Genomic DNA, 21,374 nt, shown 5'->3' with positions numbered 1-21,374 from the left:
GAAGCTCCATCCCCTTCTGAGTTGGCAGGGCAGGAGACTTATGCGCCCCAAGCGCAGCTGTGACACCCAGCTGTGGCTGCAGACCTGGGCATGCCTGTGCTCTTGGGGGCTGGAAGTAGGCGGGAGCCCCACTCTCCCTGGCACACCTGCAGCTGCCCAAGCTGTAGCTATAAATTTGAGCATCTCTCCACTCTCAGGAACCCTGGAAGCCCCTCTCCCACCGTCTGGCCTCTCCCTACTCCAAGCGCCTGAGGGTGCCTGCTCCTTCCGCCTGGCCTCTCCCCACTCCAAGCACCCACTCCAATATCAGAGCAAAGTGGAGGCTGAACCTGGGAGCCGTTGCAACCTGGCCAGGTATGTGCACTCTTGGGGAGCACTGACACACCAGCCCCCTGCTGCCTTGGACTCCTCCAGACTTTGGGCACTGAGGAGCACGGGATGGAGGCTGAGGGAGGCTGAAGGCAGCTCAGAGCTGGCCTGCTGGCATCCCTCAACACAAACAGTGTTGGCATCATGAACAGCGGTAGGAGGCAGATAGGCTCCTGGGTGGAAAGACACGGGTCTCTGGTAAAGCCCCGTCTTCAAGTGGGGAAAGGCCTGAAGCCTGGGCCAGGGCTACCAGTCCTGCAGAGTGGGAACTTATAATGCTTTTTCTGGGCCTGCCCATGGCCTCACATGGACCAATCAGCACATACTTCCTCTCTTTTGAAGTCCATAAAAACCCCAGGACTTAGGCAGATTCAAAAAGGGATTGGATGACCACCAGCTGCAGAAAGGAGCTACTTACCCCAGGGTCTCCTCTCTGCTGAGAGCTAAAAAGAGATCACAAGATGACCAGCGGTGGAAAGGAGCTACCCATGCCAGGGTCTCCTCTGCTGAGAGCTGAAAATAGATGACAGGACCACCAGCTGTGGAGAGGAGCTACCCACATCAGGGTCTCTTCTCTGCTGAGAGCTGAGAAGATGATGGAATGACCAGCTGTGGAGAGGAGCTATCCACACCAGGGTTTTCTCTCTCCTGAGAGCTGAGAAGACAATGGGAAAATGGACCTGTGGAGAGGAGCTACCCACTCCAGGGCCTCCTCTCTGCTGACAGCTGAACACTCTTCAGGACACCCTGCCTGAGGAAAGGAGCTACCCACTGTGAGTCTCCTCTGAGTTGTTCTACCACTCAATAAAGCTCCTCTTTGCCTTGCTCATTCTCCACTTGTTTGCATACTTCATTCTTTCTGGCTGCAGGACAAGAACTCAGGTCCTCCTGAATGGTGGGGCTGAAGGAGCTGTAACACAAACAGGGCTGAAACACCACCCCTTGCTCTCCACATTGCAGGCAACAAGGAGAGAAGGGCTGTGGCCCTTCAGGGAGCCCAGACTTAGTAGCTCCCCAAGCCAGGGCTGTGACACTCTCTTTGGGTTTCTGCAGTTCCTGGTGTCTTCAACCTTGAGTGCCACCGCATTTCCCAGTGCCAGCTGTGGAAGCTGCTTGCTGTACATCTGGTCCAACAGCAGCCTCGCAGGGAGGTAGCACCCGTGGTGGTGCCTGGAGCTGCCGCCCCACTGCAGCCAGCATGCTTGGCTGCGCACAGTGGCCGGACCCCATGCTCACTCACTCACACAACCCTTGCCGCTCCACTCACCCTTGACAGATATGGGATCCAGGTCAGTAGCGTGAGCTGAGCTCAGCCTGCCAGGCCGAGTGGGCCCAGTGGGCAAGAGCAAAACTCAGGCAAAGGCACCACTGGCCACACAGGTTTCCAGCTGGTGAAGTGACACCCCAGGGATCTCATAACATTATCAAGTTTTGTCACAGTCACTTCTATAATTGGATATTTTCAGTGTGAAAGAGAACAAAGAAGAAAAATTGCTGGCAAAAAGTTTAATTTCTTGATAACTCTAAGAAGCGCTTTTCTTGTCATTTTCTGAATTGATTACTAGCACAAGAAAAAATGAAAGTGTCTCAGCTTTCTCTGAAATGAAATTTAACTTAAAACCCTAGTGGCCCAGTTTCTCCCTCATTTCATTCCCTAACTCTTCATGGAGTTTATGTAGAAATTATGGTTATGCAATGAAGAATTCAACTCAAAAGGTTCACTGTAATATTACAATAAAAATTACTTTTACAAGCACATTGACATTTTTAATATATTTAATTTATAATAAGGTACCACCAAAATAAAGTTAAAAGCAAGGTAACTTGCTATCACTCCTAATTGTATGTGCTTTTTAGATAAAATTTTAACACAGCTTAAAAATTTTCTCATAAATCAAAATCAACTAATTTCCTTTTTAAACAGTATTTAGGAAATCCTACTGATTATAGTTTTAAGACAACTTACTTTCCTAAAGTTATTGTGGCTGTTGGTTGAAACCATAGTATCCTAAGCCATATTCATATAGAGTATTAATTGTTTATAGTTCTTAGGCTCCAAATTTAGAAAACACAGGAAATTTGGAAAAACAAACACAATGTTATAATAAAACTGTGTGAGAGTAAAGGAGAAGAGATGGGAATATACAGGATTATCCAACCCTCACAGCAAAATCAGACACAAGGAAGATCCTCGAAATCACTGCTCTTAGATAAGGGAATTTTATCAGACATAGAATATAAGACCAAAAGGAATAACTGTGAGTAACAAACTTCAGCCAAACATAAATAAACAATCTTCTGGCAACTTGTCACAAATTGCTGAACTAGTCATCCCTATGTACATTTGGCAAAGGGCAAGACATTTCCAGATTGTCTGTGGAAGTAGGCAGAATGGTCAAGAGAGACAGACACTTGACTCCCCTTCATCTCTGTCCTGCTATCCCTTTGAGGACTCTTTCACTTGGCTTAATTGGCCTGTAAGGTGTTGTTAGACTAACCACTTCTCAAGAATAGTGCTCTAGGGCAGATCACGAGGTCAGGAGATTGAGACCATCCTGGCTAACATGGTGAAACCCCATCTCTATTAAAAATACCAAAAAAATTAGCCAGGCGTGGTGGCAGGCACCTGTAGTCCCAGCTACTCAGGAGGCTGAGGCAGCAGAATGGCATGAACCTGGGAGGCAGAGCTTGCAGTGAGCCGAGATCACACCACTGCACTCCAGCCTGGGCAACAGAGTGAGACTCCGTCTAAAAAAAAAAAAAAAAAAAAAATAGTGCTCTCATTTACCTTCTCATTTACCTAAGGAATCATGTCAAAAGGTTTACGTCTGCAACTAGAGAGTACAACTATCAATTAGTATCTGAAGGGAGTTTAAAAAATTGATTCGGATGGGAGTGGCGGCTCATGCCTGTAATCCCAGCACTTTGGGAAGCTGAGGTGAGAAGATCACTGGAGCCCGGGAGTTGGAGACTAACAAGGCAACAGAGTGAGACTTATCTCTACAAATAATAACCATTACAAAAAGAAAATTGTTGGTGCATGCCTGTAGTCCCAGCTACTCGCTACTTGGGAGGCTGAGGTGGAAGGATTGCTTGAGCCCTGGAGGTCTAGGCTGTAATGAGCTGTGATAGTGCCACTGCACTCCAGGCGGCACAACTGAGAGATACGCTATCTAAAAAGCATCAACTGATTCAAAAGGGTATTGAATCAAACATAATTTTTAAATTCATGTATTTATGATCAAGGAGAAGATTTGTCAATAATTTTTGTTTTGTTTTGTTTTTTTGAGATGAAGTCTCACTCTGTCACCCAGGCTGTAGTGCAGTGGCACAATCTCAGCTCACTGCAACTTCTGCCTCCTGGGTTCAAGCAATTCTTGTACCTCAGCCTCCCAAGTAGCTGAGATTACAGGCATGTGCCACCACACCCGGCTGATTTTTGTATTTTTAGTAGAGACAGGGTTTCACTATGTTAGCCAGGCTGGTCTCCAACTCCTGACCTCAAGTGATCCGCCCGCCTCAGCCTCCCAAAGTGCTGGGATTACAGACATGAGTCACTGTGCCTGACCAGATTTGTCAAGAATTAAGAAGAGTTTAAAATGTTTCACATTTGAGATGACCATAATTTTAAATGTTATGACTTTTTCCCCCATTTTTGCTAAAAGAATATAATTATTTTATCTCACCTAAATATGCTTAAAAAGAAGTTTGATACTTGAACAGTAGAATTTGAATTCTGAGATCTCTTAAAACACTTTTAAGATAATTGGCCTGTCATATAGACTCAGATTTCTACTGACAATAAAAAAAAAAAAAATCAGATACAACATTTTGTTTTTAAAGGATATTTAGAGCCCAGATCTCAACATGGATGCTCATATACACAACTGAAGTTATACACATAGCTTATATAGATGTATAGATACACACGTGACATAACTATGGCTCCAGTAACATGCTAGTGTCCCAGTCTACAAATATTCATTCTTTTATTTTGCTAAATCTTGAAACTGATTAATTTCTTCCCCTATAGAAAATTCTGAAATTTTTTTCTTATCCCCAAAACTGCCTGTTCCTCCCACTCAGCCAACAGCCACTCCATTCAAAAACTCTCAGTGCTACAAATGGCAAGTATATTTTCCAGAGCAGAACAAACCATTCAAGAATATCAAAAATGGGGCAGTTGTCAGAGGCACATAGATATTAAAGATAGAGTATTTTGTCATCAATTATTCAAGTTGTAAAATCCTAGAACTTAACTCATCTCTTCAATAATTTCACATGCTCATTCTAGCAAGGCTTTTCATATTTCAAATATTACAAAGTATAACTTATTTCCTTAAAGATATTTTTCAAGTATAACCACACAAAGGGAGTTAACAGAACTCACTGGTTTCAAGGGATATTAATGTTTTGGTAAATTTATATAATAATTCAAATTAAAAAGTCAAATTAAACCTTGGAGTCATCTTTGAGTGCTCTCTTTATCACTTTGTATCCAATCTATTAGGAAATTTCTTCAGTTCAAGCTTTAAAAATATTCCCTACTTTGGGAGGCCGAGGCAGGTGGATCACCTGAAGTCAGGAGTTTGAGACCAGCCTGGCCAACATGGTGAAACCCTGTCTCTACTAAAAATACAAAAATTAGCTGGGCATGGTCGTTTGTTCCCGTAATCCCAGCTACTTGGGAGGGTGAGGCAGGAGAATTGCTTGAACTGGGACCTGGGAGGTGGAGGTAACAGTGAGCTGAGATCATGCTACTGCATTCCAGCCTGGGCGACAGAGCGAGACTCTGTGTCAAAAAAAAAAAAAAAAAAAAAAAAAAAAAAAATCTCAGAATCTGCTTTCACTGCTGGCACCACTATTATGGAGTCCATGGCCTCTGTCTCACACCTGGACTCATATAGTGGCCATCAACTATTGTTCTTTCTTCCAACTATTTTTCTTTCTTGATTGACAAACATAGCCCCAGCAAACACAGGTCAAGTCATGTCACTTATTTTGCTCAAGAACTCTTTATAACTTATCTCACTCAGAGTAAAACCCCATCTTAACCACGGCATGCTTGATCTGGCCCCTACTCTATCTCTTCTCTCTTTGCCTCTCACTGACTCCTACCCCCTGCAAAGCCTCCTTAAACATCTTGCTGCTCCTTGACTACAGCTAGGGACAATTCCACTCTGAGATTTTCATCTGTTCCTCCCTTTGCTGTGAAGTCTCCTCCCCAAGAAGTAGCCTGGACCATACCCTCACATCATTCAGTGCCAAATATCAACTCAACGGCAAGACCTGTCTGGCCGTCTAATCCAAATTAGCCCCTTTCCCATCACTCTCTGTTACTTTAGGCTGCTTTACTTTGTTTCTTAGAAGGAGGGGCCGGGCGCGGTGGCTCAAGCCTGTAATCCCAGCACTTTGGGAGGCCGAGACGGGTGGATCACGAGGTCAGGAGATCGAGACCATCCTGGTGAACACAGTGAAAACCCCGTCTCTACTAAAACTACAAAAAACTAGCCGGGCGAGGTGGCGGGCGCCTGTAGTCCCAGCTACTCGGGAGGCTGAGGCAGGAGAATGGTGTAAAAACTCGGGAGGCGGAGTTTGCAGTGAGCTGAGATCCGGCCACTGCACTCCAGCCTGGGCGACAGAGCGAGACTCCGTCTCAAAAAAAAAAAAAAAAAAAAAAAAAAAAAAAAAAAAAAAAAAGAAGGAGGTCAGCATCTATCTAGTTAGCATGCTTAGCGTCCATCCATAGGCAACAGAAACAGGGAGACCACAGGCAGGACCTCATCAATTCTTCCACAAATATTGTTATTTATTTCTTCATGCCAGGCATCGTCCTAGACACCGACAACATAATAATAAAATAAAATTCTCTGTTCTAAGGAGCTTAAGCTCTCATCAAAAGAGATAAGAATAAATAAGTAAAATACAATCGAATGGTGGTAACCGCCACAAAGATAAAAAGGCAGGAAAGGAGAATAGAGAATGCTGACGGGTAAAAGCAGAGCAGAGGGTGGGAGTTTTCAGTATAGCAGACACACAAGGCTTCATTGAGAAAGTGACTAATGTAAATGATGAGTTAATAGGTGCAGCACACCAACATGGCACATGTATATATATGTAACAAACCTGCACGTTGTGCACATGTACCCTAGAACTTAAAGTATAATAAAAAAAGAAAAAAAAAAGAAAGTGACATTTAAGTAAGGGAAGGGCTGTATTTGTCTTGATCACTGATGATCCCAGCCAGATGGTAGGTGTTCAATAATTATGTGTTAAATGAATACATATACAGAATTAAGGTAGAATTCTCAAACATTCACCTTAAGTGATTTTTTTTCCATATATTGATACTGTTAATCCCACCAGTTTCATCATCATCGCCAACAATAAGGGCAAAAAATTAAGTGTTCATACTACTATTTTTGCTGAGGCAGCAAAAAACCAAACCAAACCAAAAAAAACCTGTTACTCTATGAAGTCGTTATTCTTTATCAAAAGCAATTCAGAATCATTTCAGGTAATTCCTAGGCAGCTTTTGTTAAGTGTGTTACCCATATATATGGCTAATAAATCCCACGGATTGATTTTTTTTTTTTTTTTTTTTTTGCAGATGGTCTATTTGGAAGGAGTTCAGCAGATAGAAATAGATGGAAAAAACTATTTTAAATATTCCTGGATGAAGTAGATAGCAACAGCATTCCGCTTCCTGGCCTGTGGGAGTATGTCACATAAACCTGAACCATCAAATATGCACTATCTCCTCTCAATTTGTCGGTAAGGGGATGGCTTCATTAACCGAGTAAGGACAATCAGTGCCCTGCCACTAGTTTTGATATATAGATGCGGAGGGGGAAGGTATTGCTTCTCTTTTCGGAAGAAGGAAGAGAGGAACACAACAAATAGGACAATGCTAGAATCCATCTTACCCAATGCATGAAGAGAGTGAGGCCAGACCCAAAGCAATGTAGTGACACATGGGGTTTAGAGCAGGAGAAGAAATGGAGAAACAAAAAGTAGAAAGGGGAAAAAAGAGAAAAAGAACTCTCATGATCTTGCTTGAACTCTTAGATCCAACCATACCTGCAACTATAACCACAGATCCATTTCCTCTATTAGCTGTGAAAGTTGAAATTGGTCTCTGAGCTTTGTGACTAAAGCTGTCCTATGAAAACAGTTACAAAATAAAGGATTATTTATTATATGTGCAGAGGCTAAGGTGTCTCAGTTTTCCTTGGCAAATGCAAATATTAAGCAAACTACAATTATAATTTTTTTAACAAAAAAAATTAGTCTTTGATTTTCCTGTTATATACTAATGAAGACCTGAAGTAATTTTTTTCCACAGTGGAAATGTAATAATTCTATGAAACTCTGGCGAATAGTGACTTTGTTACATGACTAGCATCAGATTAATATTTCCATATTGCCATGAACTCATTGTCATAATATAATAATCCAAAGATGGGTTATACTTTTTAGCACACTTTCTCAATATGAGATGGTTAAACTGCTTAAATTCCATTTTTGCTGCTTCTTAATTTCCATGGATAATATCACAATATATTCTGCATAAACCCAAAATATTCTCAAACATTTATAAGCAAGGCAAATACAATAGGTAATACAGAATTATTTTATTTATTATCAAGGATATTCACAAGATCACTACATTTTATTTTGTCTCAGAATGATAGAAACATGCTTCTCCATAACAACCAGGTTTGTAGAACCATTTCATTTTTGCATGTGTGCTTTAAGAAAACTGGGTTGAACATGATAATGCCTTACATGAAAAAACAATGAGAAGATGTTCGTTTGTGTGACCCACATCAAAACTGCCAGACTGAGAAATCTCAGGATTCCTCCAGTTATTAGGTATCTGTCACACATGTCCATTCCTGGGATTCCAGAAAATAAAAGGATTAGAACAAGCTATATATTTTTCAGTTGATGAGGGATGAGAAATATTTCCTTCTCTCTCTCAAGCATCTACTTTTTTCCACATGTCTGCTACTGAGAAAAGGGTGCCAGGGCTAGAACTTAGATTTGTCAAAAAGAAAGAGCTCCCAGAATCCCTCATACTGAACACCAAATCCTTATGCAAAAATCCAAAGTCCCATGAAGACTGGTTGATGAAAGCAATTTTAATTACCTTACAGTGAAATAAAAGAGAGAAAGAATGCTGGGTAATAGGCATAAATGCAGAAAGTTGGGTTTCCTACCAGACATATGCAGAAGCAGCAAGCAACTCAGTTCAGCACATGCCACCTGCTGATGATCTGGACATTGACAAGGTGATGCTGAAATAAACTAGATGACTGAAATAAAGTTAAAAAGAAATATCACCACTTAGTGATGGAACTCCATGCATGGTCCCAAGGAGTTATAAGAGAACATTGCCTCTCTCTTTTTTTTTCCTGCTGTTTCATACTTGAAAAATTTAAGTCAAATTAAAAAAAAAAAAAAAAAAAAAAACCAAAACAAAAAACAGCTCATTCATGAGAAGAGAGAAAAAAACTCCTAAATAACAAGTAACTTTCTTTTCAAGATGATAATTTATCTATTTGACTTCTGAAAGATAGATCCCTATAGGAAGCAAAAGATGATTCAGTGGCTCACTCACAATTCATGACCACTTCCATCATCAACAAAAACAAACACAAACAAAAAAAAAAGAAGAAGAAATAAAAATAAGTGGGTGAGGAAGGGGGGGGGGGAAGAAAGGAAAAGAGGAAGGGGAAAGGAAAGGATAGAACAAGACAGGATAGGACAGGAGAGAAAAGGAAAGTAAAGGAAAAAGGAAAAGTACACAGAAAAGAAATCAACCTAACTCATAATGTACTGATTTCTGAATCTCACATCAAAATATGACAAATGAGACTCTTTTTTAATGTTTATTTAATTTATTTATTTATTTATTTGAGACGGAGTTTCGCTCTTGTTGCCCAAGCTGGAGTGCAGTGGCGTGATCTCAGCTCACTGCAACCTCCGCCTCCCGGGTTCAAGTGATTCTCCTGCCTCAGCCTCTGGAGTAGCTGGGATTACAGGCATGCGCCACCATACCCAACTAATTTGTGTATCATTAGTAGAGATGGGGTTTTACCATGTTGGCCAGGCTGGTTTTGAACTTCTGACCTCAGGTGATCTGCCTGCCTTGGCCTCCCAAAGTGCTGGGATTACAGGTGTGAGCCACCATTTGTCGGTGCCCGGCCAACAAAAGAGACTCTTTTAAAACAACCAGAAAGGTTTCAATCATACAGTTACCAAAAAAAAAAAAAAAAAAACTACATATATATATATATAGCATCTATCTATGAAGTGACTTTGACAAACTTAATAAAAAATAAATACCAATACAAAAATAAATGCAATGAAACTAGAAGGGTTATTTCAGAAATGATTGCCATGGCTACACTGTGGATTTAAATAAAACTTGCAGAGTTGCATTCCTAAGGCTTGGTAATTGAAATCATTTGTTTTTTCTAAATGTTATAAAAACATACAGATAATCAGCAGCTTAAATTGAAATTGGTACAAACACTGAGACTTTGCACATCTTCTCTAGATTCAGGCAAATCACAGCAAGTCTTCTCCATTTGCACAAGTAAATGAAATTTGTTATGTAAAATTGCCTTCTCCACTTCTCTGAGGTGGACCAGGGTCAAGCTCTGTTTCTGCAGGGAAAAAAGCAGAAAGCAGTTCCACTACCATAGATAAACCTGTTGTCTTTTGCCATATCTGTAGGGAGTTGCTGTGCCCATTCATAGGACAGGCAGCCCAAATGAGGTGTAGTCTGGCCATGAAATGTAGAAGGAATTAGGAAAGACAGTCTCTTCTGTTTTTTAGGAATCTACACTTAAAGAGTAGAAATGATCACGTGCATAATGCATACAAGATACTAGAAGAGAAAGGAAAAGCAGGTATGAAGTATGCTGTCCTTATCCATGCACATCGACAATGGCAACAAAGTACTTGGTCCATAAATACTGGCCAAACTATATTTCTGTTTCAGAAAAATGTAAAACTCTCAATCTCATTCCACACCTATTCAAAGTGAATTCCATAGCTCAGCCAGGAATTCTAATGCTTCAACTTTAGTGTTAATTTGTATCAGAATTAAATTTAACTATGTGTCTTTCTTGCTAAATTTTATTAAAAATTGTACTCTAAACCAAGGTCTGCCTCCACGACATATTGCAAATACTAGAGGTGCAATAAACTGTTGAATTTAATGTAATGAATTCAGTGCAACAATTTGAAGGAAGGGTTCATTTAAGTAAATCACCCAATGTAGAAGTAGAAATGAGTCTCACTTTTCATAAAAAAATTTACCAGGGGTGGGGGCTGTGGAGAGCAAGTATACCAAGTTTCCCCTCATAAAGTCTTGATATGAATTACCAGAGTCAGAGTTAGCTTGCAAATTCTCTACTACTACATTCTTTGTCTCTAGAATCCAAACTGTGCACAATACTGGACGGCAGCTTCTACAGACCAGTAGCATTCTTCCAATTCCTTAAACAGATCACAACCACAGGTTAGGACAGGATTGACCTCTGCAGAGCGAAAGATCACTGATGAAGCTAGTCACTGAGTTTTCTCAAGACAGAAAGCAGAGATGCTGGAGCATCCCATGGCACAAGTCACAACCAGGCCAAAACCTCTACATGGAAAAACGGTTCTCACCAAATCAGTTGAGTAAGTGAGAATCCCCTAAACCACAGAAACAATAGTTACAGGAATCCCTCAAATTTAATAACATATTCTAAATAAATCTTCATCAATATCAATCTTCTTAATCTGTTTAGAGGCATGTTTTCATCACAGTGAGCCAATAAAAGAAAAGCATTTGTACCTTCCAATTTACAGAGATGGTCTTTTTTTTAAAGATGTCCAGATGATCTTCAAGAATCCTTTCGGGTCATTCTCCCTAGTTAGTGCACCCTATATTTTTGTCAGGTACCTTAGTTTTAAAATCATCCTTCACTGCAATAAAAAATAAGACGAGAATTCCGTATCTAGCCAAAAATATTTTTCAACCTAGAAGTCTTGCTTGAATTGCTCCTAGTATAATCAGAGGGAAAGTGATAATTAACCTTTTCAGTCTCTGAATTCCAATGGATAGCATTTTCATGTGTATTCAGTAACTTAAACTCACAAAGGCCAACATCGGAACACATTCATTCCTGACCACCATTGACAAAATAGCATAGATATTTTATTGAAAGTTTAGGGCTTGAGAACAATAAAAAGGGATTATCAAAAACTGTACTATTGCCAATAACCCAAAGTTATTTTATCAAGAGGATGTATACATTATGCATTTTATATGTGTATACTTGTACCCCATAAATATGTACAACAATTATTTATCCATAATAACTAAAAAATTAAAATTTAAAAAAGAGGTTGTATAGGCTGAGTGGAACCTGATAGCCTAAATTTATGACTAAGTCTGCTACTGATCACTGCTATGATACCTTTTTCAGAAGACCTAACTTCTACACCCTTGGTTTCTTTATTAGCAAAGTGGAAGTAAGAATAGTAGCAACCTCTACTATTTGAAAGTTAACACTAAGGTACTTGAAAGAGTATCTGGCTCATAGGCACCCAGTTAAATGCTAACTATTGTTACTGAATCTAATTCCATTTCTTCAAGGAAACACAGATGTGCTGAGATCCTTAAAAAGTAGTAATTGACTGTTGATTCGGAGATAATGAGAATCCATCCTGAAACACATTTCAGGGAATACAATTTAGAAAATATTTACAAAGGCAGGTGGTATAGAGCATGGGTTGGTTTCATCTCATGACTCCAGAACATAGTACCATAAAGAAAAATGATAAAAGTCCATTGGAGCTGATCTTCCTTTGACCAGATATTTACACGACAGGTTGATAGCAAAAGGTGTTTATAAAATAGGCTGATGGCAAAAGGATTATTTGTTCGAATGTTCTCACTGGGACAACAAGTACAAGTTCCAAAATAAGCCTGAGGAGAAGCAACTCTTCACTTTCTCAGAACACTGAAAACCCTGTTGACCCTAAGTTGACCCTATCTGTTCCAATCTTTAATATCCAAGCGAGTTTCTTTAATATGCAAGCAACCTGACCCCATTCTCTATCCTATTTGCTTGGGGGACTGCCTGCACTGCTGCTATTATTTCTGAGCAACCTAGGGGAGGAAGCCTAAATTTTCTTGTCATTTCTACCCCAATTTTCTCCTCCCAGCTAGATCCTCATTGATCTGTACACATCCTGTGTTCCTCTCATAGCTCCTTGACTCAACCCATGTGTGGAGTATGGAGAACTCCTTTTCCTTTATTCTCCAGAGCACATCCTCCTCCCAGTAGGCTCCTAGAAGGTTGAGAATGACACTTGAGGTAGAATCCAAAACAAAACCAAATCTAAATTGTATTATTTGACATTTCTAAGTTTCTGGGCCTTCCTGTCTTCAAGGTTTTCTTTCTTACTATTCATTCTCCTCCTAGGTTTCAACCTCGGCCATGATCCTTCTAAAAACCTTTCAAGTCTCCTATTTCTTCCCAAATTCCAGGGCCCCAGACTTTGTTGACCGGCCAGGGTGAACCTAAATTCCCTGTTCCTGTATTACACAAAACAATTCTTTTCTTTCTCTCTTATGTTTTCACTTTTAGGGACTTTTATTTTTTTTTCCTTTAGGGCTTACACTTGTTTAATATCTCTCTCTCTCTCTCTCTCGCTCTTCCCTGCCCCCAACCCCACATAGAGAGATAAGGAGATAGATAGATAGATAGATAGATAGATATCACTATAGATAGGTATATCGCATACACATATACCACACACATACAAGCCTGATGCCTGGTTTAGGCAATGAGGAGTATTTGGGAGATAACCAGCCAGTCTAAATGCATTTAAGTTTAACACATGAAATGCCTGCATATTCTGTCATAGTAAATAAATGGGATTTTTAGTCAGCAAAATCTAGCTGGATCACATCCCAGGACGGTCTTACACCAGCTGTGTATCTGCAGCAGGATAAGTAAGATTAGGAGGCCATACTGGCTTTTCCCTTTGTAAGAAGCCCAGAGGAATCTAGGTCTCTTGCACCTTAGTGTCACCTTAGTGTGTCAGCATCTAACTCCTTTGCAACGTAAGCATTCCTATAGGATACCAGCAGACCGCCAGATGGCTACATGTTCTCAACACCTAGTAAGGCCTAGGAAAGAGAATAAAACTCTCTTATTTGTGATGTAACTTCTCCAATCTCCAGCCCATCAGCACTGAAAGTCCAGGAAACTATTAGTTACAGATTTCTGCCTTGTAGGGGCTAGGGACTTCTCTGGGGTCCCGTATGCACAGCTAATCTCAAGGTCTAGCTTATAGTAACCTTTATGTCATAATAGTAAAAAACACACCCCTAGGTGGAGATTTTACATGCTACTGATACATGTGATGCATGTTAGGACATGTAGATGCTAAGCAAATGCTCCAACTGCAGGTCTGCCTTTGCATACTTGACCTCATCAGTATGAGTATGTATGAACAACTCCCATAAAAAGAATTCCTCTTAAGGTACTATCCGCCACCTCTCCCTTTGAGCAGCTTGCTTCATCTCTCAGAGTATACTTTTGTTTTCCAATAAGCTTCTTTGTTTACTCTGACTTTGGACTCGCTCTCAAATTATTTTGTGTGGCAAAGTCAAGAACCTGAACCAGCCCACCAACAACACATTCTTGGACAAGGTAAGATCTTGGGAACCTTTCTGAAACTCATTTGCTCATTTATGACAGAGGCAGTCATAGTTCAAATTTGTTGGCAGGATTAAACAAGATGAGGCACATAAAGCAATTAACATACTACATGAATTAGAGTAAGTATTAATAAAAATAAATAAAAGCTAACCAAATTCAAATCGGGTAAGAAAAAAATAGCAAATACAAGTAAAGGAAAAAAGAATAGACAGAAAAACATGTGGTTGACAAAAATTCTCTCCTTGACTAAATTTTAATCAGGATCCTCTGAGCCAAATTAAGCCCATTCATGAGCATGTCCTTCAAGAACCCAGTTTTTAAATTATTATTATTATATTTTAAGTTGTAGGGTACATGTGCACAACATGCAGGTTTGCTACATAGGTATACATGTGCCATGTTGGTGTGTTGCACCCATTAACTCATCATTTACATTAGGTATATCTCCTAATGCTATCCCTCCCCCCTCCCACCACCCCATGACAGGCCCCAGTGTGTGATGTTCCCCATATAAATCATGCTGCTATAAAGACACATGCACACGTATGTTTATTCCAGCACTATTCACAATAGCAAAGACTTGCAACCAACCCCAATGTCCATCAATAATAGACTGGATTAAGAAAATGTGGCACATATACACCATGGAATACTATGCAGCCATATAAAAGGATGAGTTCATCTCCTTTGTAGTGACACGGATGAAGCTGGAAACCATCATTATGAGCAAACAATGGCAAGGACAGAAAACCAAACACCACATGTTCCCACTCATAGGTGGGAATTGAACAAAGTGCCCAGTTTTAGCAAGATTCTTCTCCAGTTGCTTTTGCCGGAATCCATCGATATCTTATCACCCTCAATATCTGATCCAATTTCTCGTCCTCCACCATCTCCTAGTGAATTTGATCACTCAGGTTTATCTTCAGCAATAATCCTGTTACGCCAGTTTGGCCAGATCCCCCCCTTACCCCTGAGATTTCCTCTTAGTAATTTTCTGTTAACTGATCCCCTCTCCTCCTCTCTTCTCCTTGCCTTTGATTTCTCATTGTTTCTTCTTATATTCAGGGTTGAACCCAGTCTTTCTCCCCTGCTGCAAAACTGCACCGCAGTTGTCCCTGCACCTATTGGAATAGTCCTGAATAAAGTCTGCCTTATCATTTTAACAAGTGTCTGAATAATTTTACTTTAACATGGAGAAAGAGAAAAAGCAATGAGAAATGATGATGCCTTGTCCCCTAGTAGAAGAGAGAGCTTAAGTGTCCTATCAGCTGCAGTTCCCTGACCTGGGAATCTCTGCAGCCCTCAGAGAAGGGAAGAGCCAGAAGTGTCCAGTTGATTCTGACTATAAAAGGTTGATATTTCTGAACTACTTCATAGTCACTGTCTTATCCCCAGGAACAAAATCCCCTCCAACCCACTTACCTTATTCTTTCTCACAGGCCCCCTGAGAAATGTAAATGTCTGGCATTCATCATTCATACTCGGGGCTTCTGAACTCCTACTCCAGTGCTATGGGCCAGCATTTATTCTATCAGGCTGCTGCCTTTGTCCTTCAGAGTGCTGAATATTTTGATAATCCCCTCTAAAGGCAGGAGTGATCCACAGGCTAAAGAGAAGCAGCAGGCATTTTGACCATTTCAGGTATGAATAGACTCTTGTTTCATCCCAGGTTGAAGCACAGAATCGAGACCCAAAGGCTAGTGATCCAAAAATGAGATTTTTATAATGCCTTAGAATACATGAAGAAAGGAGGGACAGAGAGAAAGAAGATGCAAAGACCACTTGACAGAAGTTATCTTAAGAAGGAACAGATAATAGATTCAGTTACCATGAATGTATTTCACTCTTTCTGTGTCTCAAAGAATATGCATACCACCCTAAGATCTAATTTATTTCATTTCAGCAAGGTGAGTATGCCTGAAGAGATGTATTGGCAAATATTTTTCAAGAATTGTTAAAATTGTCCTGAGGTTGTAAAGCTTCATTATTTCTAACCAAAGGGCAAATATAGCATTAACTTTTTCAATGAAGCCAGTATAGAACACATCCATATAGCTGTCACAGACAGAAAATGTAACCTTCACCTTACAATTGTTTCTTAGATTTCACTTGGAAGTGGTCCGGAGCTTAAAAACCTAATCACTCATGATTTCCAACACGGTCCATTAGCTCCAACATTCATATATAGATACATTGATATCATTAGTAAAAATCTTTAGAAATGTGAACCACAGAAAGGTATCCACCATTTTGTACGTGCATTTCCTCTGCCACTTTTCAAAGTATGACAGAAGTAGAAAGTAGAATCACATGTTGTCCAAATAAAATCCAATCTCTTTGAATGTTTAAATATTAAATTAATTTATTCAGCAAAGATTTAGAGAGCCTTCCAGGTACAAGGTGATATATACTTGAAATGAGCTTGTAGTAAAAGGTTTCCTCTCATAGAAAATGAGTGTTACTAAACCTAAACGTTACAATGCATTATGCAAACCAACCACTCAGCTGACCCACAGTTGAAAGTACTTACTGCCTCATAGCCATGCCCATCAATTACAGAACTCGTTTCTGCTGAGCCCTAGATAGACCTGAAAATCTTCCTCAAGAGAACAATGTAAAGACAGTATTATCAGCCCATCAGAATTAAAAGAAATGAAAATAATTTGGCCCTTTAGAGTTAGCTAATACACACATACCACAGTGCCTGGCACAAAATAGTCACTGAGAAAATGTTTGGTCAATGAATGAGTCACTGAATTGACTGTTGAAAGACTGAATTATTACTATTGGACAAAATCATGAGACTAAACATTTGGGACAATTCTATTTGAACATACAAACGGCCTTGCCAACCACAACAAAATTATAAAAATAAGACCCAAAGGAATCCCTAATTGAAAGCATCCCAGTTACAAAATAAGTCCTGAAGTGAATTCTGTAAACAGATCAATAGGAAGTTTCAAGTAAATAGGTCTTGTAGGAGTAATCAATGGTATCCGGGTGAAAGATTCAGCAGGCTTCTAAACACCACAGAGCATTTATCTTTGAACAGATTCCTTGGCCGTTTGAGGGCAGGAAAGTGAACAAGGCTGAGACTTATTATCAAGCTAACTGAAATTCTACCTCCCCATGCATTTTGTTCACTCTGCTCACACAAGATAATTTGCTTGCTCTCTCTACATTTCCTGAAGACTTGCAAGGCTAAAATCCTGGGCTCTTGCCAAGCTGTATCACATTCACTGCGACTGATAAGCATAGCTGCAACAAGGAGTAGCACTGTTATTCAAAGGGGGCACCTAACCATATCGTTGGGTGGAATTGTTAGAGCAGAATGATTATGTCACATTCGATTACAAGGTACACACATGTTAAGTCTAAAGCACGAATTATTTATAGAACCCAACTTTCATTGTTAGAGCAGCTTCCTAAGACTGCTTGAATCCTTATTGCTCCCTCCTTCTCTAAATTGCTAAATGAATCTTATAATATTTTGCTGACTAATCTCGATTGCCTCTTCACATTTACTCTCTGTCCTTCTCCATCATGCTGTATGAGGCCATCTGTCCAGACTGCTTTACCTGGGTTCCTGAGCTCTCTAGCTTTCAGTTGGTTTGGGGGTTGATGGAGACAGACGTTAATGTATGTTCTCTGGGATCTGACCCACAGAGGGAGAGAGAAGGGCTGTGCTCCTTTAGAAAAAGGCTGTAACTCCTATCAGGAGGTACTCCCCTACAGTGATAGCCACAGCTCTCTCCGGATTCTGGAAAAGGCTTCTTCCCCACCCAGTTCCATAGGGTAGTAATGGCTCCTGATATTTGCTACTCCTTGGGTGCTACTTCACTCTATTTTGATTCTCTTTTTCACCCATATATCAGTAAACTGTTTTTACCCACATATTGGTAAATTTGATTCTCTTTTCTACCCACATATTGGTAAATTGTTCTTTCACTTAACCTCTCTTCAATCACCCCATTTCATGCCAGGATTCTATTTATATAAATACGTATCACAATATTTAGCATTTTTTACTATTTATTACTACCTTTCCATATTTCCCATCTGATTCCTGTATAAATTTGTAATTTCTAACTTGATTGTATTTCTCTGAGACAAGGAGTGTGCCTCTGGGCTTATGATAAGATTTCAACAAAGTGTAGGAATTGATGTGGTTCTTGAATTCTTATTACTGGGAAGGAGGCATATTTGAGTAGAGTTCTGACAACAAACAATGACAACTAAAAACTGTTGAGAGCTCAGTATCTGCCAGACAACTGTGACAGACATTTTCCCTATAAGTCTTGTGTTTTCCATAACTACCTTGTAAGTTATAACTTATTATTGTCTTTTCTTAAGATAAGGAATCTGAGGCACAAATGTAACTTAAACAGGGTCACAGAACTAGTCAGTAGAAAAGCCATGATGCAGACCTGGGTCTTTCTGACTCCTAAGTTCAGGCCCTTTCCCACTATTTGAGATGGTCACTCATAATGGACACCATGACTATTGCTCCAGTGAGCCAACTGCTGCAAATGGAGCTGATTCTTCATTAGACACAGAGTCATCAGCGGCCAACAGAGATAGGATTTGATTAATTCTGGAATTAAATTCAGACAAATAAATAGATAGAAATAAGTATTTCTGTGGCTCATTTTTTTCATCTATTTACTCACAAAATGCTTTTCTACTTTGAAATAGTCTATGGTGATTTGGGCAAGTTGCACTTACCACTTCATCTCTGTGAGTTGGATTAGGCATTTCTATACCAGTAAAAGTGATTTTTTTGGCACAATGTCAGTATGTTGTAAGCACTTAATAAATATTATAATCAATTAAGTTGTTATAGAAGCCTTCTTGTCACCAGAAATCAATGCCAGTGTTCAGCACTTAGATAAGAACATTTTATCCTTCACAAACAAATAAGATTTTTGATTATTTGATGCTGAAAAATTAAATATAGCAAATTTTCAGATGAGTATAATTGTACTGTATTAATCACACAGGTCTGATTTCATCACAATAAATGCTAATTTAATGTCAGATGCATTTTTTCTAATTGGCACCAGAAATGCTTTTACTTCACATGCCATATGAAAATATTTCAGATCATAGAATTTCAGAAGAAAATACAAGCTTATTGACTTAGAGGCATTTCAGGACAAGTAAAATACATTCAAATTACGGTCCACATAGAAAAAGGAGACTTCAGAAAAATCAATTTAAGTTCTTAATCGTTTTTGAACCATGGATCCCTTTCACAGTTTTATGAAGCCTATGGCCTTCTTCTCAAAACAATGTTTTCCAACGAATAAAAGGAAATACATATATCTACAAAGAAAATTAATTATATTGAAAAAAGCTATAAAAATATTACAAAAGTAACTTGTGATATAGTGATACACTTCGCTATAAACGTATTAACTATCAAGATGTAGAAGTGGATCAAATACCGTAATTTTTAACTATATCTGCAACAACTGCAATGTGATATTATGATTATGATTCTATCTATGATTTTACTGGAGGCAAAGTTACGCATAATTTCTGTGCTTTTTTGCTTACACACCCATAATTTAAGGACCTTAAATTAAATAGAAGTTAGTAAAATAAAGATGAAATTTTTATTCCTATGTAAGTTCATTGAACCCTTAAATTCTATTGGTGGGTCCTAGGTTAAGAAACAGAAGCAGGATTGTAAGTGGAGTACTAAATGAGGAAATACATTAATCAGAAAGAGAGGGGGAAAGAAAATACTTCCTTTCTCCAAGACTAAGTGCAAAAGAAAACTGGGGCTGTTCGAATGGAATTAATTGTAGAGCCAAATATACTCTTGCTCCACAGAGCAAAATAAAATGCTATTTTAAAAAAATAAGTGAAAATAGATTTCAAGCAGACTGCCTCATGAAAGTCTTTGAAAACAGAATGTGCTGAATTTTGAAGTGACTGACAGGATGAAGTGTTTTTTAAAATTTCTAACGCATATTTCATCATAAAAAGTGAGTGAAAGTTCAAAGAAAGAAAATGGTAGGACTATACACTTATTTTATATACATGATAAAAGCAAACACGTTTTGTCAATGGGAGACTTGTGTCTGGATTATTTATGTTAGCACACTCTCAAATTTGTAGTGATAACATGTGCAAGCCAGCCCATCTGTTAGTGGCCAGACAATCTTAGACAGGCACCACTCAATTGCCTGGGTTAGGGGGAAAAAAAAAAGGATTAAAGATCAGCAAAAATACACTGACCAAGAACAATATCAGCAGATTTTAAAATAGGTCCATTAAAACCAAATACTGGGCTGGGTGCAGAGGTTCACACCTGTAATCCCAGCACTTTGGGAAGCCGAGGCGGTGGATCACCTGAGGTAAGGAGTTCAAGACCAGTCTGACCAACATGGTGAAACCACGTCTATACTAAAAATGCAAAAATTAGCTGAGTGTGGTGGCGGGTCCCTGTAATCACAGCTACTTGGGAGGCTGAGGCAGGAGAATTGCTTGCACGCAAGAGATGGTGGTTGCAGTGAGCCGAGATGGCACCACTGCACTGCAGCCTCGGCAACAAAAGCAAAACTCCATCTCAAAAATAAATAAATAAATAAATAAATAAATAAAACCAAATACTGAGTTACCATTCTCATTAAATGTATAACATAGTACCAAGGTTGGTTTTATGGTATCACCCTAGAATGGATCAGGAATTTAGAGGGAATATAGTAAGTAAGACTTAACAAGACCAAATGGTCACCATAGTAACAATCTAGTTTTTCTGCATCTTAAGTCTCTCCTCCTAATTTCCCTCTTTTCAACGGCCACAGTGAATTTCGGGGTTCTTAGTTTTTCCTACCACTCTCCTTTGTTCTCTGGCAATGACTGCCCTCCCACCTACCTGATTTTTCACCACTGCGTACTCTAATCTGAAGAACTTTGTGCCATTTTAGTACGCACAACTAATCACCCTGCAGATGCCTCCATTCTTTCTGGACCACCAGGTGTTCTCCAGTCCCGCTTCTGTTTCTAACCCTTCTCATTTTACAAGAATATCTCTTAGATATTAATTCTTGGTCCAGCAAAAACCTAGAAGGCCTTTTCTCTCCATGTCACACGATCTCATAGTAGACACTGAGGAATGTTCTGGGGTTGTGGACAAAGAGACAGAGGTTTCTCAGAACAATTCAGATATGCTGAGTGAGCACAGAGAGATTTCTGAGAACAAGAGGGTAAGAACTTCTGGAGAACACAAGGCCCATGGAATCTTGTACTTTTGTATGT

The 21,374-nt window shown here is 39.5% G+C and overlaps 1 protein-coding gene across 4 annotated transcripts in view; it reads right to left on the bottom strand.

Annotated features, from left to right (window-relative positions):
• Positions 1-21,374, bottom strand: part of KCNIP4 (potassium voltage-gated channel interacting protein 4) — a 1,211,383-nt gene that overhangs the window by 1,116,347 nt on the left and 73,662 nt on the right. The window lies entirely within an intron of this gene.

Source organism: Macaca thibetana, chromosome 5 (genome assembly GCF_024542745.1).
Source record: "Macaca thibetana thibetana isolate TM-01 chromosome 5, ASM2454274v1, whole genome shotgun sequence".
NCBI lineage: Eukaryota > Metazoa > Chordata > Mammalia > Primates > Cercopithecidae > Macaca > Macaca thibetana.
This window is presented reverse-complemented; position numbering and strand designations above follow the sequence as displayed.